Raw genomic sequence first — 23,244 nt, 5'->3', positions numbered from 1 at the left:
CCATGCCCCACCCACAGTGTTCTCTGGAGGAGAAACTGAAAAGCATCTGGATTTCTTGCCTAGGTTTGTTTGGAGAAGAGAGTCAAGCAGTACTTGAGCGATTTGAATTTTTGCTGAGAAAAACAAAGGGGAAAAATTTTTTTTTGACATCAGATATGTTGTTTTGGCCTGTGGGGCAGATTTTATTTTTCTCTTTCACTTTTTGTTTTTATCCTTTTGTATTATTTTTAAACACAGGAATGAGAAGAAATTATCTCCGGACCATTCTGCCCAGTGAAAAGCAAGCAATGTGGCTATTGGAAGTGGGGTGTGGTCACAGGAGCAGGTCTGGCTGAGTCCTTCAAAACGCTGACTGTCGCGGTGGGCTCTGTGGTTTTGGCGGGTTTCTTCACTTCGATGTGCCCTGGTTACTTCATCAATGCCATGGAGATAATAATCTCATCGGATGCTGTGATTTGCTGAGATCATTCTTGTAAACACTTAGAATAGTCCCTGGTACACAGCAAGCGGTTCATGATTGCTACCGTATGATCATATCCAGATTCTATTATGTCATATTACTGTGTTATGAAAGATTTGGGTTCCTTGGTACACTGATGTTGTTTTTGAAACTCGGAACAGACGTTTCCTGGGCCAATGTTAAATGAGTATTTGGCCATTAAGATCTGAGAAGGCCAAGGCAGGCAGATCACAAGGTCAAGAGATCGAGACCATCCTGGCCAACATGGTGAAACGCCGTCTCTACTAAAAAGACAAAAATTAGCTGGGTGTGGTGGCGGGCACCTGTAATCCTAGTTACTTGGGAGGCTGAGATGGAAGAATCGCTTGAACCCTGGAGGCAGAGGTTGCAGTGAGCTGAGATTGTACCTCTGCACTTCTGCCGGGGCGACAGAGTGAGACTCTGTCTCAAAAAACAAAGAAAAAGACGCATGTATGTTAAAAAATTAAATTAGAGACATCTTGATGTTACACCCATATTAACAGTAGTGTGAATCTATTCTTTCACCCAAGGAAGGAAGGAAGAAAGGAAGGAAGGAGGGAGGGAGGGAGGGAAGGAAGGAGGGAGGAGGAAGTTTCCCTATGTAATCAAAATAGCATTATCACAACTAATACAATTCATACTAATTTCTTACTATCCTCTAATATCCAGTTTATATTTCAGTTTCCCCAGTTACAGTTGGGTGTATACTGAGTTTACAGTTCCATAGTCACTTCACCTGGGGAATGAGGAGGTGGAACTAACTCGGGTTTATATAAGCATGACAGTTTCATGTTTAATACCATTAGGAAGTGCCGTTGTGATTTTGTTAATTTCCTGTTCTTAAAGAAGGATTGAAGCTTTAGGGACATGAACATGGCACTCTTGCAAGATGAAATGGCAATGGGGAAATGATTTGGTTAGTAGAACGAATAGGGATGGGTTTGTGGTGTCTCCAGCTGGGGTTGGCTTGTCGATTGGGCAGATCACCCATTGCCAGTGGTTGGCTGACTCGTGTACTGGCCAGAGAGGAGGAGGCCATGCCCTGGTCTGAGGCCCAGCAGGTTTTGGGGCTTATGTTTCCTGGTCTCCCTAAATGTTCCTAATGCCATTTCCAGTTACAGCGGAGACTTGGACAACCCTTTGGCTTTAGGTTTGTTTTGTTACTTGAGACTCTGGTGTTTTCTTCAAGGAGACTAAGTGCTGGGTCTCTTGGGTTACCTGTCTAAGGAAACTCCCATTGTTCCAGGATAAAAGAAGAATAAAAAAGTCATGCTTTGGCTGCTTGGTGAATATCAGGTGCTGCTGGCCCCAGAGATCGTGAGCCGATGGGCATGTCCTGTGCCTTTTGCAGGCTCCCACTGTGAGAACCGGCTTTGGAGACTTCCCACCCACACCTGCCCGCCCTGTGAGAGGCATGGTGCTGGGTGTGTCAGGCATGGATGGGGAGCAAGGAGAACCATCCTTTCCCCCGTGAGCTCTGAACCAATTAAGAAGTAGGGCTGAGGGGCCAGGCAGATGGAGATCAAAACGTTACATTCATTCCTGACAAAAGTTCCGTTGGTGGACTGGGCCGTGTTTAAAAGGGCTTCCGCTCTCTCAGCCTCAGAAGCAGTTCACCTAGCCCCTGCAGGCTCCTCCCCTGGCCCAGAGGAGAGTAGTCTGTGGGCATCCAGCGGGTTCCCAAGAGAAAGGAGGAGGAGCAGCTGGGCTGGGACCTCCCCATCCCCTCCTGGCCGGCTAGTTAAGTCTGCTCTGCCCTGGGAGGAGGAAGAGGTAGGAGGCTCTGGGAGATGTTGCCGTGGACATCAGGAATGCGGAATACCCTTTCCCTCTTCACTCTTGCCGTCTTCTTGGGACCTGGAATCCCCGGGGACCCAGCGCCCTGGCCCTACCTGTGGATTTATACCCCTGGGGCAGCCCTTTTCCTGTGTCTCAGCTTCACAGACTAATTTATTTAGAGGGGGTGAGAGAAATGAGATCAATGCTGATAATAGTGGCACTTAATAAATATTAATTGTCTTCATATCCGTGATATGCATTTCTTTCTTTTTTTTTTCTTTTGGAGATGGAGTCTAGCTCTGTTGCCAGGCTGGAGTGCACCCACGTAAGCTCGGCTCACTACAGACTCCTCCTCCCAGGTTCCAGGGATTTCCTGCCTCAGCCTCCCGAGTAGCTGGGATGACAGGCACACGCCACCACGCCCAGCTAATTTTTATATTTTCAGTAGAGAAGGATCCTGACCTTGTGATCTGCCTTGGCCTCCCAAAGTGCTTGGATTATAGGTATAAGCTGCCATGCCCGACCAAATTTTCTTCCTTTTTAAGGCCACATAATATTCCATTGTATGGCTAGACCATATTTTGCCTACCCATTCATCTGTCCATGGACTCTTGGAGTAACCTGTTGGTGGTTGTGAGTCAGGCTGCTGTGAACTCGGTGTATGAATATGTGTGCATTACATTTTTAAAAGAAAACTCTTTGTTGAAATATAATGCATAAAACCTACTTCTGACTTACATGGACTTTGCTGGTAACTGCTGGTTATCTAAAGCCCCTTAAGTTTGAAATGTAACAACTACGATACATTTCATCATGGAGCCTTGCCTGTTTTGTTCTGAATTGTTAACTTTTGTGGTCAATCCTGTTAGATCCAGCTCATTACATCAGCCTGTCAAGATCTTTCAGCATTCTGAGTTTGGTTTAATTTTGGGTTGTCCACAAAATTAATTATGATATGATGATCATATCCCCCTGCTCTCTCTACAAGTCATAAAATGCTGAAGAGGAAGGGCCTGCAGCAGAGCTCTGTGGGGGCTTGGGTCTTGCTGTGAAGTTGCTTACGGGTCCAGCCTTTCTTGCTTCTAGCCCCTTTGTTCATTTCATTTACAAGGAATCCATAAGGAAATTTCTCACCATGTTATGTGGATTGCAGGTTTCCATTTTTTTTTTAATTTAATTTTTTTTAGAGACAAGCTCTTGCTTTTTCTCCCGGGTGAAGGGTGCCGTGGCATAGTCATGACTCAATGCAGCCTCAAATTCCTGGGCTCAAGGGAGCCTCCTGCCTCAGCCTCCCGAGTAGCTGGGACTATAGGTGTGCACCACCATGCCCACCATAATTATTAAAATAATAATTTTTAAATTATTTGTAGAGATGGAGTCTTGCTGTGTTGCCCAGGCTGGTCTTGAACTCCTAGACTCAAGTGATCCTCCCGCCTTAGCCTCCAAAAGTGCTGGGATGACAGGTGGGAGCCACTGTGCCGAACGAAGCCAGATTGACTGTACTGCTCAGGTTTTTTAGTAGGTAAAATTTTAGGTGAATGGCGGTCAGCTGTTCTTCGTTCTTATTGCCAGATATAACGCAAGCAGGTTTCAGACCAAATTCACATAAGACCCCTCATTCAGGAAGTGTGTGAGCAGGCTGGCTGGCTGAGTGCATCTGTGTGGCGTTTCTGTCATCAGGAGTCCCTGCTCTGTGCCTTCCTATGTGCCACGTTGTATGAAAGCTTCCCTCGAGACAGATTTTCCGGTATTCCAAAACCAGGATTCTCTTATCCTATGAGAAGCACCAGGCAGCCAGAAATTTCCCAAACCAACAGCTGGACCTTTTTTAGGAATCAGCCTCAGGATAGAGGGTCTCGCTCTGTCTCTGAGGCTGGAGGGTAGTGGCGTGACCAGGGCTCACTGTAGCCTGACCTCCCAGTCTCAAGTGAGCCTCCTGCCTCAGCCTCCCGAGTAGCTGGGACTACAGGTGTGTGCCACCACACTTGGCTACTTTTTGTGTTTTTTGGTAGAGACAGGGTTTTGCCATGTTGCCCAGGCTGGCGTCGAACTACTGGGGTCAAGCAATTTGCCCACCTTGGCCTCCCAGAGTGTTGGGATTACAGATGTGAGCCACTGTGTCTAGCCTGGTAATCACTGTTCTGACTGTTGACACCTTAGATTAGTTTTGCCTGCTCTTTTTTCTTTTTTTGAGATGGAGTCTCTGTCTCCGGGCTGGAGTGTGGTGGTGTGATCTTGGCTTACTGCAACCTCTGTCTTCTGGGTTCAGGCAATTCTCCTGCCTCAGCCTCCCGGGTAGCTGGGACTACAGGCATGCACCACCACACCCAGCTAATTTTTGTATTTTTAGTAGAGACAGTGTTTCACCATGTTGGCGAGGCTGGTCTCGATCTCCTGACCTTGTGATCTACCTGCCTGGGCCTTCCAAAGTGCTGGGATTACAGGCATGAGCTAACGCATCTGGCCTTTGCCTGCTTTTTAATTCCATGTAAAAATGGAATTGCACTTACGTTTTATGAGATTGATTCCTGTTGTTGCGTGTACAAGTTGTTCATTTTTTCCCTATTGCTCTGTAATATTCCATCATATAAAGTTCAGGTCCCTTTTTACGGTTGATGGACATTTGGTTGTTTCCAGTTTGGGCCAATACAAAGAAAACAGCTGAAAACATTCTTGTCCATGTCTTTTGTGGATGGAGCATAAGTTATTGATTAGGGCAACTGACCGTCCTTAGAATTGACGTTTACAGTAACTACCTCGTGGAGACTGTCACGCTGCCCGTGCCAAATGATTTTAAAGTAAATTGATGGTGTTATACAAAACCATATTACACAAAGGAGTGAATTTAGTCTCGTGTGGCTTGTATTTAGCCAGCCGTGCCAGTATGAAAGCAGATGATTGCTTTGGTGCACCCTGCCTATAATAAATGTTCTAAGTCAGAAGGTCAATTTCCTGAAATCTGAGACTCTCATGTGAAACCATATTGTTTCCTCATGCCTTCTCCAGAAGCTAGGGTGGGAAAGAGCCCTTTATCACTTCTGCAGATAGACATCATTTTCTAATTATAGATTCTCACTGTGAAAAAGTCATGAATTACGAAAAACTCTGCAATATAAACTGGGTTTGGGGATCCCCTGAATTGGAATGAATAAAGTTTTAAAAGATTCATTTATGTTTTCTTTCCATGTCGTTCTGTGTGTTGTGATGAGAAAAATATTTGCTACTGATTTAGAATTCCCGAATGCTCTTATAAAAATGTAATTCCACCCATAGTAACTAGGCTTTCAAGTCTTTTTGAGAGAGGCTGTTTTCTTCCAGTAGATTGATAGAGGGAAGACCTATTAGCTTAAGAGAATTGTTGGATACAAGTTTAATAGGGAAAGTGAACTCAGATCACCACTGAGGGGTGCCGAATTGATTAATTTTTAAAAGAACCTGTGTTTTATGAAAGTAAAGAAATAGATTAGCAGTCCCCATGATAAGAATGGAAAAGATTCTTGGGACCTGTACTACACACATACATTTAAAGTATTACCCAGCCTGGGCAACATGGTGAGGGCCTGTCTCTACAAAAATCAAAATCTTAGCCAGGCATGGCGGTGTGTACTTGTGGTCCCAGGTTAAGTTGGGAGGATCGCTTGAACCCAGGAGGTCAAGACTGCAGTGAGCTATGATTGCACCGCTGCACTCCAGCCTGGGCGACAAAGTGAGACCCTGTCTCAGAAAAAAAAAAAAAAAAAATTAAAATATCACTGCCTCTTTGTAGCACTTAACAGTATTTTCGAACAAGCCAAGAGGAGGGGAATCTGGTGCCGTGAAGTAATGTTACGGATGTGTTTACCCTTTGACCCAGCAGTCCTGTTTCTGGGAATCTTTACTGCAGATACACCTGCACATGTGATGAAGTGACATTTGCTCACAATTATAATTGAAGCTTTTTAACACCAGAGTGTTGGAAGCTGCCAAGTGGCCGTCAGTCAATAAGGGACTGGTTAAAGGGATGACGGTGTGTATCTGCAGTGGAACACTATGCAGCTGTTAAAGAGAATGCTACGAATCTGTGTTCTGGCCATGCCTGTAATCCCAACACTGTGGGAAGCCTAGGCAGGCAGATCACTTGAAGTCAGGAGTTCGAGACCAGCCTGACCAACACGGTGAAACACTGTCTATGGTAATAATGCAAAAATTAGCTGGGAAGGGTGGTGTACGCCTGTAATCCCAGCTACTTGGGAGGCTGGGGCAGGAGAATCTCTTGAACCCAGAAGGTGGAGGTTAAAGTGAGCCGAGATTGAGTCACTGCACTCCAGCCTGCTGACAGAGCAAGATGACGTCTAAAAAAAAAAAAAAAAAATCTGTGTTTTGATTTGGGAAGATTTCCAGGTACACTGCCAGTACAAAATCCACAGTGGAGAACAGTGGAATATGCTGCCCTTTGTATAAGAAAGATGGGCACATGAATATATATATGAAATATGGGCATATGAAAATATATATGTGAAATTACTTGTATTTGCACTATAACACTAGAAGGATGAACAAGTTTTAATAAAATACTCTTCTGTCTGAGGCCCAGGAAGTGGGAGTGATTGGGAATAGGTGTAGGAATGCCTCCTTTGCATGGGTCTTTTGACGTATTGTGTTGACCTTTGAATCATGCAGAAAAGCAGGTCAGCAACCAGCGAAAGCGAATCGGCCGGGGAATGCCTTTGACTTTGAACGAGACCCAGAGCAGGTGGTGGAGAGTGAAGGTGGTCGACTACATTTCTTTGCTCAGAAGCAAAGTCAGTGCATTCATTCATTCATTCATTCCGTCATCAGCAAATTTGTACCGAGCCTCTCCCATGCACCATCTGCTATCTCAGATGCCGAGGTTAGAGCTGTCAGTGGAAGCATTAAGGTCCAGGCTTTCCTGGAGCTGGCTTCTTGAGGAGGCAAACACATCACATGACAAACAGGTGCTTAGTGAGGAAGAGAAAGCTCGTGCAGCAGGACCAAAAGAGGAAGGTGGAAGGAGTCCAAGCTGGGGCCAGAGGGGATGTTCATTGCTGATACATATTCCCATTTGTTCATGATGCATTTGCAAACAGTGTTTTTAAATTTCCTTTTTAAAGGCAGGGTCTTGCTCTGTCACCCAGGCTGGAGTGCAGTAGCATGATCATAGCTCACTGCACCCTCTACCTCCTGGCCTCAAGTCATCCTCCTACCTCAGCCTCCTAAGTAGCTGGAACTAAAGGCATGTGCTGCCAGGCCAACGAATTTCGTTGTTATTATTAATATTTGTAGAAATGGGGTTTCACTATGTTGCCCAGGCTGGTCTCTTGAACTCCTGGCCTCAAGTGATCCTCCTGCCTTGGCCTCCTAAAGTGTCGGGATCACAGGTGTGAGCTGCTGCACCTAGCCCTGTGAACATTTGCACATAGGATAATAAAGTGGTGTAAAATTTTACATTTAATCTTTTGCTACAGCAGTGAGGATTACATTTTTATTATCATATCATTATTGCTTCAGATAAGTTTCTTTTCTTTTTCTTTCTTTCTTTCTTTCTTTTTTTTTTTTTTTTGAGACTGATTTTCACTCTGTTTCCCAGGCTGGAGTGTAGTGGTGTGAGCTTGGCTCACTGCAACCTCTGCCTTCTGTGTTCAGGCGATTCTTCTGCCTCAGCCTCCTGAGTAGCTGGGAGTATAGGCATGCGCCACCACGCCTGGATAATTTTTGTGTTTTTAATAGAGACAGGGTTTCACCATGTTGGCCAGGCTGGTCTCGAACTCCTGACCTCAGGTGATCCACCTGCCTCGGCCTTCCAAAATGCTAGGATCACAGGCATGAGCTATGGAGCCTGGCCAGGATTGCATTTTATCATAATATCATTATCACTTCTGATAACTTTCAAATAAAAAAGAAACCACATTATGGCAGCAGACTTTACCCCAGCCCAGTGCTACTTTGGTGGAAAACTAGAATTTAATTGAATAAATAAAATGTGCTTTTGACCATCATAGTTTGCTTTCACAGTGGTCAAGTTACTCTGGGGCTAATGTTATCTATATGATTTGTGACTATAACTATAGATTATTAGGTGATGAGACATTACTGTGACAAGTCTATTTTTTTTTTTCTATTCAGGGAGTAGTTTAAAAAAAATCCTCATTACTGTGATATATTAGCTACAGAAAATTGAAAAAAACCCACGCATACACTCAGATAAATCACATAGCTCTCACATTCCATATGTCTTCATGACAGTCATTGTCTGAGAATCCCAGGGCGATAGCTCCACAGTAGATAATGTGGATATTTGAAACATATTTCTCTTGCATTTATTTATTTATATTTTCTCTTCCTGCTCTTTCTTTTGGCAGAATTCTCTGTCATGGTTTCTGAATTCGATGGAAGATAAATGTGGTTGTTTAAAAAAGTTTTTACGATGAAATGATTCGTTTGCAAGAGAGATTTTTCTCTGTCTCTTTGGGTTCAATTAAATGGGGATGAAACCTGAGAAATAATGAGTCACATAGATCAAAGCCGTGGAGAAAGGCGATGTTACTGCTTCCAGCATCTCTAGGTTCGCAACATAAAGAGTTAAGTTTTGCTCAGAGAACGAAGGAAAAATAACACAGACTGGGCAGCCAGATTTGCGAGTCTGGGCTTTTCCTGACAACCAGTGCAGACTACAGCTCCAGCTGACATGGAACCAGGGTATTCACAAGCATTACTAGATCTGTGATCTAGTTACAAAAACACCAGAAATCAGATTTGTTTTCAGGGCGAAAAAAAATGCAGCGTCATACAGATCTTTATTTCCTAATCACGATAAACTCCACTCTACGGTGTATTAAGGAAATGCTCCAGGCGTCGTAGACATCCCTGTTAATCTAGGAAATGCACGAAAAAGGGATATGGAAGCTTGTTGTTGCATTTTCTATTTCTCTACTCTTTTTTATTTTATTTTTTAAAGAGATGGGGGGTCTCACTTTCTTGCCTAGTCTGGAGTGCGCTGGTGTGATCGTTTCTCCCTGCTGCTTTGAACTCCTGGGCTCAAGCGATCCTCCTGCCTCAACCTCCTGAGTAGCTGGGACTACAGGTGTGCACTGCCATGCCCAGTTTGTTTTATTTTATTTTTTATTTTTGTAGAGATGGGGTCTTAGTATGTTGCCCAGGCTCATCTTGAACTCCTGGCTTTAAGTAATCCTCCTACTCAGACTCCCAAAGTCTAAGTAATTCCCTGGGATTACAGGCATGAGCCACCACTCCTGGCCTCCCAATTCCAATTCCTTTTTTTTTTTTTTTGAGATGGAGTCTCGCACTGTTGCCCAGGCTGGTGTGTGTGCAGTGGTGCAATCTCGGCTCGCTGCAACCTCTGCCTCCTGGGTTCAAGCGAGTCTCCTGCCTCAGCCTCCTAAGTAGCTGGGATCACAGGGTGCCCACCACCACACCTGGCTAATTTTTTGTATTTTTAGTAGGGATGGGGTTTCAAAGGTTGGGCTCTGTTTGAGGCCCAGCTGACTTAGAACTTTGTCAGATCTATCCTCTTAGAATCTCAGGGGGCTTGGAAGGAAGTGATCTTCGTTTCCTAGTAGATAAGGGAAAAGGTAAGTAGCGACTGCGCAGAGACCTCCACTCCGCTTTCTCGATTCACCTGTCAGGAAGCTTGGGCAGTATCTCTGAGGCTGGTGGTGGGAGTTGCTGCAGCCAGTCCGTGAGGACGGGACCGTTCACACTCACCATTGCTGGCAGGTTTGATTTGCCATAAGCGGGTGTGCTGGAGGATGTAGAAAGGCTCCTGGCCACCCGGAAGACACATGTTCCATGCTCTGTGTGTTGTGTTATCTTTCTGAATTTACTTTCCAGATGGGAAATAAGAATAGGGTAGTAAAAGAAAGAAGGGCTGAAGGGAAATTGGGTGGGAGGCGTCTGATCCTTAAACGCTTTTCACTATTTGGCGCAGTAGTTTACAGAAGAGATGCTTTCAAAGTAAGAATACCCAAAAGTAGTGCAACGGTGGTGGAAGTATTTCACAGTTATTTTTAGGTGTTCTTCTACGGTGGTAGCCACGGTGTCTCTTAGAGTAGATGCCTTGAGTGGAGACTGGATTGTTTTGCCACTTCTCTTTGGAGGAGGAAGTTTGTTGCTCATCACAGAAACCAAACGCTGCTTTTCCTGGGAACTGGTCCCTGTTCTCTGAAACAATGAACACTCTTTTCTCAGATCCATTTCACCAGAATATTCCCACCCAGTGCAGACCCTTATCTCCCTTGGGACTCAATGAAAGAGAATGAGTTTATGTTCCCAAGAGTTTTGGTGTTCTGTCAAAGTCCAGATTCTCTTAATTTCATGAAGAATTCATTTATTTTTCATTACTAAATGAATAATTTGATTTTCTGGCGTATTAAGATTTTTTTTTAAAATAAATGTTTATGGCCAGGCACGGTGGCTCGCGCCTGCAATCCCAGCACTTTGGGAAGCTGAGGTGGGCAGATCACCCCGGGGGAGTTTAAGACCAGCTTGACTAACATGGAGAAACCCCATCTCTATTAAAAATACAAAAATTAGCCAGGCATGGTGGTGCATGCCTATAATCCCACCTACTTGGGAGGCTCTGTCAGGAGAATCACTTGAACCCGAGAGGTGTAGGTTGCAGTGAGCCGAGATTGTGCCATTACACCCCAGCCTGGGCAACAAGAGTAAAAGTCCATCTCAAAAAAAAAAAAAAAAAGATTATAAGCAGTGGACCATATTTATGAAAGTTTCGAGACCATCTAACAGAATTGGTGTAAAATATGACTGTAATGAGAACGACAGCAATAAAGAGAGCTGATATTTATATGTTGCTTTTTGTGTAGTATGCATTATTAAACATGGGAACGGTCAAAGTTCAGATGTGACATGCCTACTGGGCTGATATGAGTTGTGGAGCTCTCATTCCCTTTTTTCTTTAGAGATGGGGTGTTGCTCTGTTGCCCAGCCTGGAGTGCAGCGGCATGGCCATAGCTCACTGCAGCCTCGACATCCTGGGCTCAAGCAGTCTCTCCCTGAGCTCCCGCCCTGAGTAGCTGAGACTACAGGCATGCACCACCACGCCCAGCTTGAGCTCTTATTTCTAACCTGTGAAGGTAATGGAGTCCTCTGGAGTGAAGCAGTGCTGGTGACAGTAGCTCGCACGGCAGAGCTGAGCGGCATAGGCAGAGAGCACTCTAACTGGGCTGGAAGAAGAAATCAACATATGCCAGAGAATAAACATCTTTTGTTAAAATTCTGTTGTGCAACCAGCAGCCGGCATTCATGTCTCGAGTCCAAGACCAGTAACAGCAAACTTATTTCCTTTTTGGCTTAGAGAATGAAAATAAGCTCTAAGAGACTTCTTCCCCTCCCTGAAATGGAATCTTGCTCTTCAATGGCATGATTTTGGCCCACTGCAACCTCTGCCTCCCAGATTCAAGCACTTCTCCTGCCTCAGCCTCCTGAGTAGCTGGGATCATAGGCACACACCACCACCACTAGCTAATTTTTGAATTTTTAGTTGAGACGGGGTTTCACTGTGTTGGCCAGGCTGGATTCGAACTCCTGACCTCAAGTGATTCATCCACCTAAGCCTCCCAAAGTGTTGGGATTACAGGTGTGAGCCACCACACCTGGCCAGCTCTAAGAGTTAAAAAAAATTTATAAATAAATATAGGTTGTTGCTTATCAGTATTTTAGTTGTTAGTAAATTTGGTGGTTTGTTTATAATGGAACAATTTACCTTTTTAAGTAAACATGAATTCATAATCTGCCAGCACATCCGTGTCTGTATCAGCCAGTTTTCTCACCCCTGAGATGACTGCTGTTTTGTTTTCACTACCAAGTTCTTGGTGCTGTTTTCTCGTCTAGCGAAGATGAGTTGAAGGGGCCGATATACATCCTGCCCCAATGTGGCTAGGCTTTGTGTCCCCACCCAAATCTCATCTTGAATGATCATCCCTGTAAATTCCTGTAATCCCCATTTGTCAAGGGAGAGACCAGGTGTAGGTACTTGAATCGTGGGTGGTGGTTTTCCCATGCTGTTCCTGTGATAGTGAGTTCTCAGAAGATCTGATGGTTGTATAAATATGTGGTAGAGCCTCCTGCGTTCCTTCCCCTGCCTGCCACCTTGTGAAGAAGGAACTTGCTTCCACTTCCACCATGATTGTAAGTTTCCCGAGGTCTCCCCAGCTGTGCTGAACTATGAGTCAATTAAACCTCTTTCCTTTATAAAATCACCCAGCCTGAGGCAGTTTTTTATAGGAGTATGAAAGTGGACTAATATAGCCCCGCTTAGCTGGGGTCTGAAAACCTGGTTAAAATAGATATCAAAACAGTAAATAAAAGTCACTGGTTGTTTGTCCCCTGTTTTTCCCGTGGTTGTTGAATGACCAGGTAAGAAATTAAGTGGGACACTCGGTGCAGACACCTAGCAGAGGGCTCGGCAGTTGGGTGTTCCATCAATTGGTATTTCCCCTCTCCTTCAGCAGCACTTTTCAGATTACCACAGAGCTCCCAAGTGCCGAGAGTAGTCAATAAATGAACCCGGGCACCTGCAGAACTATTGCAGACTCACATGGAGCAAGGCCGATGCTCTCAGAAAGTGTACTATTTGATCTTGTGGCTTTATCTAAGCGCCCCCCCACCCCCACCCCGCCACGTGTACTGTAATTTGAGAAGTTTAGTGTTAGTGGCTGATGTCAGACAAGGCAGAAAAGCGTGGTCAAGTTCATCCCAAACGTATTTTGTCTATTTCATGTTCTTTATATTTGAGCACTTACAAACCATTCGCAAGTTAATTCTCTGAAGCAGAACATGACATTCAGCAGCATACATTTTCCTCACATTCTGGATATTGGGCAAGGAATAAGCAGTCCTAAATTCCGTTATGCCTTTCAAGTGGTCGTGTTGAAATCTGATGAGAATGGTGGGTGAGAGCTTGGGTTTGTCCATCACCCATAAAGCAGGCAGAGTTTGTGCATTTCAGTTATGTGCAGAGGTTTAATGGTAGATTTCTAATTCAAGGATAAGATAGTGGGGCAGCATTTTTTTTTTTTTTTTTTTTTTTTTTTTTTTTTTTTAACCGACTTAGATAAGTGAAAATAAAATTCCTGTTCATCTGGGTGTTTCTGTCTCAGCCATTAATTATAGATAATCGCCAATTACCCCTGAATTCAGTGAGTTTGGCATATAATTAAAATTCTCTGATAATTCAAAAATTCTACTTTGGTTGTTAATTCTTATGATTAATACATTTTTTTTTAAATTTTAGTTTATTTTTTGAAATGGAGTCTCACTCCCTAGTCCAGGCTGGAGTGCACTGGTGCGATCTCGGCTCACTGCAACCTCCGCCTCTGAGGTTCCAGTGATTTTCCTGCCTCAGCCTCCTGAGTAGCTGAGATTACAGGTGCCCACCACCATGCACAGCTAATTTTTGTATTTTTAGTAGAGACAAGAGTTTCACCATGTTGGCCAGCTTGGTCTTGAACTCCTGACCTCAAGTGATCCACCTACCTTGGCCTCCCAAAGTGCTGGGATTACAGGCATGAGCCACCGCACCCAGCTGAGTCAATCTTATTTTTAAAAAGCATCAAAGAGGTAATGTTTTGAGCACCCACCTTGTGTTTTATCCAGATTGTTGCATTTAACCGTCCCTTCGGCCCTGCCATGTGGTATCACTCCACATTACATATGTGGGGCTAGGAGGTTCTGGGAGGCTGAATGCAAAGTCATCTATTAAGCACGAGCTAAGGTACTACTTCACCCGACTCAAAACTTATGCTCTCTCTTTTTCTTTAAATTGCTGCTGGCTCACTGGTAAAAGCAGATAGGAGGAGGCCAGAAAAAAACTGAAATGATCTTAAGTCATCAATTTCTGAGTAACCAGGAACTGACAAATATTTGAGAGAGTTACCTTCCGTTTCTTTGTTTAAAAAATGAGGTCATGGCTGAGTGCAGTGGCTGATGCTTATAATCCCAGTGACTTGGGAGGTCAAGGCAGGAAGATCACTTGAGGCCAGGAGTTTGAGACCAGCCTGGGCAATATAGTGAGATGTCTCTAAAAAAAAATTTTTTTTCAGTTTAGCTGGGAGTGGTGGCACATGCCTATACTCCTGGCTACTTGGTATGCTAAGGCAGGAAAATTGCTTGAGACCAGGAGTTGGAGGCAGCAGTGAACTATGATCATGCCACTGCAATCCAGCCTGAGTGACAGAGCAAGACCCTATCTCTAATTTTTTTTTTTAAGGTCAATAGGTTTTCCTGTGGGGAGGTGTTATTTGTAAGTAATAGATGAGATAATGCATTAAAATACTTTGATTAGTGTATTCAGCAATAAATATGCCAAGGAAGATGGTCCCTCCTCAAGCCTCTGACCTTGGGAAGGATCTGTGCCTGGGAAATAAGTCTCGGGAGTGTTTTTTATGGGAAGGTCGTGGTGGTAGCCTACAAAGGACTTTTTACATGAGTTGAGAGCAACATCTGGTCCAGACAGATGACAGCTGCAAAATGAAGCAGGATGTTTTGGGGGATTGTCGTGGCTGGGGCACATTTGCTTATTTAAAATCTCTGGAACTTTCTGGCCAAAAGATGTTTAGGGGTTTTGATAACTCATTTGGAAGCAAACCAACCACCTCATGAGGTTGCCCTCCAACTCACATTGAAATTTTGCCTCTCTCTCAGCCCCCTGAGAAACTCGTCATCTGTATGTGGCCTGCAGAAGGAATAGGCAGATGCCGTCATGTGGAATGTGTAATAAATATTGTGACTCAGTGACCGAGTGTCCACTCTCATGTTTTCTCTCTCTTTTTTTTTTTTGACATGGAGTCTCACTCTGTTGCCCAGGTTGGAGTGCAGTGGTGTGATCTTGGCTCACTGCAACCTTCGCCTGGGAACCATCAGCATCTCAAGTGATTCTACTGCCTCAGCCTCTGAGTAGCTGGGATTACAGATGGCCGCCACGATGCCTAGCTAATTCTTGTATTATTAGTAGAGATGGGGTTTTGCCATGTTGGCCAGGCTGGTCTTGAACTCCTGACCTCAAGTGATCCACCCACCTCAGCCTCCCAAAGTGCTGGGATTATAAGCATGAGCCACTTCACCTGGCAACTCTCATGTTTTCTTGAACACTGGGATCTGGGTAACTGATGAATTGTGATTGGAGCCACATCCTAACCTAAATAGAGCAGTTACCTAATGCATTTTCAAATGCATTGAATGTCAAAATCTTTTCACCTCTGAGTTTAAAAAATGAAATGATCAGTTATGCCAGATCTACCTGGAATAGGTGATGTTTTTCTCATCAACACCCCTTTTATGAGAGCGTTAGCAGAGATACACTTCATAATGCTTGGTGTAGTGCATCGTAGGGATGTCGTATGTGTTTGTTGAATAAATGGACTGCAAAACTCACACTCGCTTTGTATAACCATTTGTAGGCAGGATGATCTCTTGATCGGTCTTTGTTCACATGAGTTTATAACGTCCGTTCTTTAGGTTTTTTAAATGGAATTTTTTATGGCATAATTGTAGGTAGATCTACATGAAGTTATCAGGAATAATAGAGAGAGCCTGTGTACCCTTTATCCAGTTTCCCCCAAGGGTAACATCTTGTAAATTTCCAGTACAATATCACAACCAGGATATTGAAATTGATGCAGTTCGTGTCATTCATATGTGCCACCAATTTTATGCAAATATGCTTCTTAATTTTTATGTTTTGAGGCAGAATCTCACTCTCTGTCGCCTGGGCTAGAGGGCAATGGTGCCATCCTGGTGCACTGCAGCCTTGACCTCCTGGGCTCAAGTGATCTTCCTGCCTCAGCTTCCCAAAGTGCTGGCACTACAGGCGTGAGCCACTGAGCCCACCCTCAAATATGGTTTTTAAAAGCAGTTTTAAAGTGATGGTGTGACTGGAGAAAATCAAAGCCACGTTGTGGGCCTCCGGGTCAGAGGTGGAACCAGAACTTTCTGGACATTCGTTGGGGTGCTGCTGGTTCCCAGCGGCAGAGAAGATGTGTGTTTGGAATGGTTGGGGACATCCCTCGTAGCAGGGGAGAGGTTGTCCTGGAGTGGCGTGGTGTAGACAGTAGTCAAAAGACTCCTTCATAGCCCCAAACAGGGAGCACTGCCTGTGTTCTCTGGGGAGGGGCTAGCCCTCTGGTGGGGGCCCTTTATGCCTATATCCCCCCATGACCCCTCCAGCCCGTGCAGAGGTGAAGTAGTTTAGGCCTGCCAGGGGCTCTAAGTCTGATCTACACTCAAATCCCTGACCATACCCTCCCCCTTCAGAACCAGAATTTCCAGAAGTTTTCAGAAGAATTAAACTCTGTCTTTGTCGTCCTTTCCTTTCATGGGGTTGTTTTTCTTACTGGATTCAGGCAAGCAAATAATTAGGTCTTGGAGGGCTGGGCGGGGGGCAGGGGGGGGCTTCTTTTTATTCATTATTTAGCAGCCTCTTTCTGGTCCCAAATCTCATGTGCCCTCAGCAGTCCACACAGCATCCTGCCCCGGCAAGGTGGGGGATTCACACGGATAGAAATCAAGTGAACGGCTCCATGGGGAGAGATTCTGAGGGAATGGAAGCCTGCAGCTCCCGGGTGAAGAGGAAATGGGGCGAGGAGAGGACGGGGCGGTGTGAGCAGGGCAAGGAGCCTGTTGTATTCTGGGACTCTTGAAGTCCATGCCCGCTGAGCTGAAAGGGTCTCCTCTGAGTGAGAACACGGCCTTGTTTCTATTTAGGGAGAGAAAAGCCACCCAGCATTTCTGTAGTCTTGAATTAGAGCCAGCATTCTAGGTTAGAAAGTAGAGGCTCCCCCACCCTCCCCTTTTCATATAGATTTAGAAAATGTCTGGATTTCAGCCCATACAAGGAACTCATGCAATTAATCCTTTCTTCCAAGTGAGGCCCTCCCTTGGAGGTGTGCAGGTGGCAATATATTTATGGCTTCCACTTGGGCATAACCAAGAAAGGGGACATTTGCCTCATATTCTCTTTCTGGGTTTGCCAGGCTCCGCCATAGTCATGACAGATAAACAACCCACCTTTCCCAGGAATTACTAATTCATAAACATGTAACTGTACAGCGACAGCTTATGATGTGGAAACCCTGAGAACTGATTTCTAGGAAAAAAGCTAATACCATAAAACGCTTTTGCAAATGTGTTTATAGTGTATTATTATTTCATAAGGTTTTCAGAATCCAGTTTTAAAATGTGCACCTTCTTGTGAAAATAACGTTATATTTTACTTGGAGAACAATTTAGTGAAAAAGACCCTTTCAAAGGATTCAGTAAACCCATGTGTTAAATTCTTTTTTTTTTTTTTTTTTTTTTTTGAGGCGGAGTTTCGCTCTTGTTACCCAGGCTGGAGTGCAATGGCACGATCTTGGCTCACCGCAACCTCCGCCTCCTGGGTTCAGGCAATTCTCCTGCCTCAGCCTCCTGAGTAGCTGGGATTACAGGCACGCGCCACCATGCCCAGCTACTTTTTTGTATTTTTAGTAGAGACGGGGTTTCACCATGTTGACCAGGATGGTCTCGATCTCTTGACCTTGTGATCCACCCGCCTCAGCCTCCCAAAGTGCTGGGATTACAGGCTCGAGCCACCGCCTGGCCTTGAGCCACCGTGCCCGGCCAAATTCTTTTTAGTCATTGTATATAACCAGTTCTTCCAGAACCTTTTTTTTTTTTTTTTTTTTTTGAGACAGAGTCTCACTCTGTTGTCCAGGCTGGAGTGCCAGGGTGTGATCTCCACTCACTGCAGCCTCTACCTGCCAGGTTGAAGCAATTCTCCTGCCTCAGCCTCCTGAGTAGCCAGGATTACAGGCATGTGCCATTATGCCCAGCAAATTTTATATTTTGAGATGAGATTTTACCATGTTAGCCAGGATGGTCTTGATCTCCTGACCTCATGGTCCACTCGCCTCCGCCTCCCAAAGTGCTGGGATTACAGGTGCACGCCACCACACCCAGCCAATTTTTGTATTTTTGGTAGAGTTGGGGGTTTCACCATGTTGGCCAGGATGGTCTCGATCTTGTGATCCACCCTCTTCGGCCTCCCAAAGTGCTGGGATTACAGATGTGAGTCAGAACCTTTTTTTCTTCCTGATTGGTCCTTTTTTTTTTTTTTTTTTCCTGTTGTCACTTTTTTCGTGTGCTAGGGTACCGTTCTTCTTAAGTATTAAACAGTTTCCTTAGGATATATTCTGATAGCTATATAAATGGGGTTATACCAGATAGAAGGACAGTCAGTATTTGCTTGATTGCTTTAGATTTTTCTCTGGATTTCAAGATAGGTCTAAATGATTCCAGATGTTCACATGTTAATAAACAACAGATCATTAGGTTTTTCGGATAATCTCAAAAATGTCCGTTATTCTATAAATACAGCTAGCCTCGAGGTCTGCGTTTGCCTCCTGGATTTCATAACAATTCTCTATAATGCTTTTGAAAACTTAGACTTTCTATATGGTATATTTAGGGCAGCTTTTTTAAATTTAGGAAAGTATGCCATTCCATTCCTTTTTATGATATATAAAGACTTGACCAGGAGTGTAAAAATCCACTCTAATCCCACCTCTCAGAAATAACCACTGTGAAGTTTCTGATGTATTTTCCAGGCCCTTTCTGTGCGGAGTCAACACAAGTGCTTTTGTATTGTGTATTGTTTCTTCCGTTTGCTGCTAAGTGACATATCTTTCGGGCATGTACCCATATTGCAGATTTCCCCTCAGCATCCCTAAAATACTGTGTATGATTCTTTTAAAATTCATTTATTTCTTTTTGTTATTGTTATTTTTTCTTTTATGTATTTATTCTTATTTTTTTCCGAGACGGAGTCTCGCTCTGTCACCAGGCTGGAGCGCAGTGGTGGGATCTCAGCTCACCGAAACCTCTGCCTCCCGGGTTCAAGCGAGTCTGCTGCCTCAGCCTCCTGAGTAGCTGGGATTACAGGCATGCCCCACCACACCCAGCTAGTTTTTGTGTTTTTGGTACAGAGATGGAGTTTCCCCATGTTGGCCAGGCTGGTCTTAAACTCCTGGCCTCAGGGAATCCGCCTGCCACGGCGTCCCAAAGTGCTGGGATTACAGGCGTGAGCCACTGTGCCCAGCTGTATATGCTTTTTGAATCCCAAGAAACCCTGGCTTCAGGTTCCATTGCCTATGACCCCATGTACTGCCACAACCTCTGTACTAAACCACGCCACATTACGTGTATGTGTGTGCATGTGCATGTGTGTGTGCGTGTGTGTGTGTGTGTGTGTGTGTGTGTGTGTGGTGGGGCTCTGCTCCGGGAGTCTTGGTTGATTTGCCCTCAACCAAGAGTTCCGTCACAACTTAACTTCCCCTCTTCCTTTTTTGCTCCTTTCTCCTTCCTCCCTTAGTGACTTTTCCCCACACTACTTTCCTCCATGCTTTTTTCTGCTTCTGCTTTCTTGTGTGCCCGTATCTGTATCAACCGGAAGCTCGAGGCTGAGTGGCCACTCATCGATGACTGATTCCCCCCACCCCAGCACACATATTCACTGCAGGCTGCAGGAAACGGGCTTTGCCCCACTTCGAAAGTGGGAATCTCACGCCTGTTAAAACCCAGCACTTTGGGAGACCTCAAGCTCAGGGGTTCGAGACCAGCTTGGCCACCCTCGTCTCTACGAAAAACACAAAAATTAGCTGCGTATGGTGGTGTATGCCTGTAATCCCAGCGACTTGGAAGGCTGAGAAAGGAGAATCTCTGGAACCCGGGAGGCAGAGGTTGCAGTGAGCCGAGATCGCACCACTGCACTTCAGCCTGGGCAACGAGAGCGAGACTCCATCTCAAATAAATAAATAAATAAATAAATAAAAATAAAAAAGAAAAGACAAGAAAGAACGAAATCAGCCCCTGATCTGAATTAGCGTGTCTGGGTCCACATGGGAGTGGCTTCCTTTATGGTTCTCGTTCATGTTTACCTTTGAGCATGAGACCCAAATGCTGTCTATATTGACCACTGACTGCAAACAGCACCTTGTTCAAGGTGGTGAACCTGTTTCTTAGTGGCCAGGGTGGGGCTGGCTCTGCACACAGCAGGTGACCATGTGAACCGTGACCAGGGTCCTTTGATGAGAGCTCAGCAGCCTAAAGCCTGAGCATGAACAGGGCAGGAGCTGTCCAGGTTGCCAGGGTACTGGCCAGGGGCCCCTCAGCTCATTCCTTCCTGAGAATCAAGACAGGCAAGAGTAGAATGCCTGCTCCTTTGCTCCCACCCCATCTGGTTCTCTACCCAGCAACCTGCCTGAAGAATGGATCTGATTTCCTCCTTTCCTGCAACACAATTTATTCCTTTCCTGCGAAGGAGAGGCATGTTGAAATAGCTGTCTCTAGCCAGGTGTGGTGGCTCATACCTGTAATCCCAGCACTTTGGGAAGATGAGATGGGAGGATGGCTTGAGCCCCAGAGTTCAAGACCAACCTGGGCGACATAGAGAGACTGTGTCTCTACAAAAAAAATACAAAAAATTAGCAGGGCATGGTGGTGTGCACACCTGTTGTCCCAGCTACTCTGGAGGCTGAAGTGGGAGGATCACTTGAGCCCAGGAATTTGAGGCTGCATTTGGCTATGATTGCACCTTTGCACTCCTGCCTGGGTGACAGAGCAAGACTCTGTCTCAAAAAAAAAAAAAGAGAAAAGGAAAAGCTGTCTCTGAGTTTGACTTGATGGCTATTTAATCTGAGACGTCTCCACCCTTCCTAACCTTCTTTGTCGAGTTCACAGTCACCCGTAACTCTCTTTACTAAAGAGATAAAGACGCGCTGAGATACGGTTGATGCTCTGCCTTCCCTTCCCCCTCACCTGTCTACGATCTGTTGTTTGTTAACATGTCTGAACTTATCATTAGTATTTACAGGTTAGGCCTGGTGAGCCCTGTGAGCCTCACATGGTCCATGTCCCACATCCTGGTTGCTCTTCCTCAAAAGCTTCTTTCCTTCCTGCGATTAAAAACCTTGCTCTGCTTCTCATGTGAGCACACCCCTTCTCCGTCGAGGCAGGGAGGCTTCACTTGTCAGGCTGTTTCTTACTCTTTCCTCTCCCTTCGTTCCTAGTCTCTGTCTCACATTTTCAGTTCAGCATTCATTCGTTTGGCTTTTGTTTTATTTTTTCAGACGGAGTCTTGCCCTGTTGCCCAGGCTGGAGTGCAGTGACGTGATCTTGGCTCACTGCAGCTTCTGCCTGCCGGGTACAAGCGATTCTCCTGCCTCAGCGTCCATCCTGAGTAGGGGATTATAGGACTGTGCCACCCCACTCAGCTAATTTCTATATTTTCAGTAGAGACGGGGTTTCACCATGTTGGCCAGGCTGGTCTTGAACTCCTGACCTCAGGTGATTCACCTGACTCGGCCTCCCAGAGTGCTGGGATTACAGGCGTGAGTCACCGCGCCTGATGGCATTCACTCGGCTGTTACTGATCATTTTCTGTATGCAGGGCCCTTTGCTTGAGGCTGCGTGTATAGGGATGAGTGGCTCCGTTCTTGGCTTGCAGGAACTCACTGCTCCTTCCCCAGGGAGCCAGTTAAGCAGAAATACCCAGGTGGGGATTGCTCTAAGGTGGCCATGATCAGCAGAAACACGAGGAAAAGTGAGCGTGTGCCTGACCGGAAGTCAGGAAAGCCATAGGTGGTGAACAGAAGCCCTTTACGGTTTGCTGGGAGAATGTGGGGCAGGAGGGGAGAGGGCATGCCACGTGGAAACAGTGGCAGAGGCAGAAGCTGCAGTGGAGACAGGTCTGGCATGCTGGGTACAGGCCAGCAGAGGTGTCATGCGGGAATCCAGCAGGAGAAGTTACCCTTGGAAAAAATAGTCTGTGGCCACATCATGAAGATCCTTTCCTATCCAAATTGTAATAGTGAACTGAGGCTGGGCCTGGTGGTGTCATCCCAGCCACTTGGAAGGCTGAGGCAGGAGAATCGATTGAACTCAGGAGGTAGAAGTTGCAGTGAGCTGAGATCACACCACCGCACTCCAGCCTGAGTGACAGAGCAAGACTCTGACTCGAAAAAAAAAAAAAATCATAACAATAGTGAACCCTTTAATGGTTCTTATTACATGCAAGATATCGTCTGGTGTTTTGTAGGTATTAATTTACTCAATCCTTATAACAAGTCCAAGAGGCAGTAACTGCTATTGTTTCCATTTTACAGATGAAAAAACGGAGGCCAGAGAGGCTGAGATTTGTCTGGGGTCACCTAGCAGCAGGGCGTAGGGCTGCAAACGAGCTTCGGGAATGTGCACTGGTGACTAGATGGCAGCGTCGGCTTTCCTAACCGCCCGGCTGCTGCCCTCTCACTCGAGAGCTGGGCTTTATCCTGCGGGCTTCGCGGAGCCGTGGAGGGGTATTAAGTAATGGGGAAAAGGATCTCAAATTTGTCAAGGTGATTCCTTTAGAGACGGATGGAGATTTGAACCAGGGACACTGTTAGGAAGTCCTCTGCAGCTTTTGTAGGGGATTCTCATGGACCCTCCTCGTAGAACCTCGTTCTCAGAGTTATGGGCACTGAAAAGGCAATTCTGGAGCCTGTTTTTTTTTTTTTTTTTTTTTTTGAGACGGAGTTTCGCTCTTGTTACCCAGGCTGGAGTGCAATGGCGCGATCTCGGCTCACCGCAACCTCCGCCTCCTGGGTTCAGGCAATTTTCCTGCAGCCTCCTGAGTAGCTGGGATTATAGGCACGCGCCACCATGCCCAGCTAATTTTTTGTATTTTTAGTAGAGACGGGGTTTCACCATGTTGACCAGGATGGTCTCGATCACTCGACCTCGTGATCCACCCGCCTCGGCCTCTCAAAGTGCTGGGATTACAGGCTTGAGCCACCGCGCCCGGCCTGGAGCCTGTTTTTAAACCCAGGATAGTTTATAACAAAACTAATGACATTTAATGTTTGAATTAAGTCATATGTTGATAAGATTTAGAGTCCCCTTGGACTTCCGTTTTACTTCTGGGTCCAGTGGGAGGCTGG

General features: G+C 45.4%; 1 protein-coding gene and 1 pseudogene across 4 annotated transcripts in view; both read left to right on the top strand.

The window, feature by feature from the left end:
• The window catches only part of CAMK1D (calcium/calmodulin dependent protein kinase ID), a 469,993-nt gene that overhangs the window by 91,846 nt on the left and 354,903 nt on the right, over positions 1-23,244 (top strand). The gene's annotated exons all lie outside the window — the stretch shown is intronic.
• LOC120367666 (U6atac minor spliceosomal RNA) lies at positions 5,698-5,846 on the top strand (annotated as a pseudogene).

This window comes from Saimiri boliviensis, chromosome 8 (assembly GCF_048565385.1).
Source record: "Saimiri boliviensis isolate mSaiBol1 chromosome 8, mSaiBol1.pri, whole genome shotgun sequence".
NCBI lineage: Eukaryota > Metazoa > Chordata > Mammalia > Primates > Cebidae > Saimiri > Saimiri boliviensis.
The sequence above is the reverse complement of the archived record's forward strand: the minus strand, read 5'-3'. Positions and strand labels throughout refer to the sequence as shown.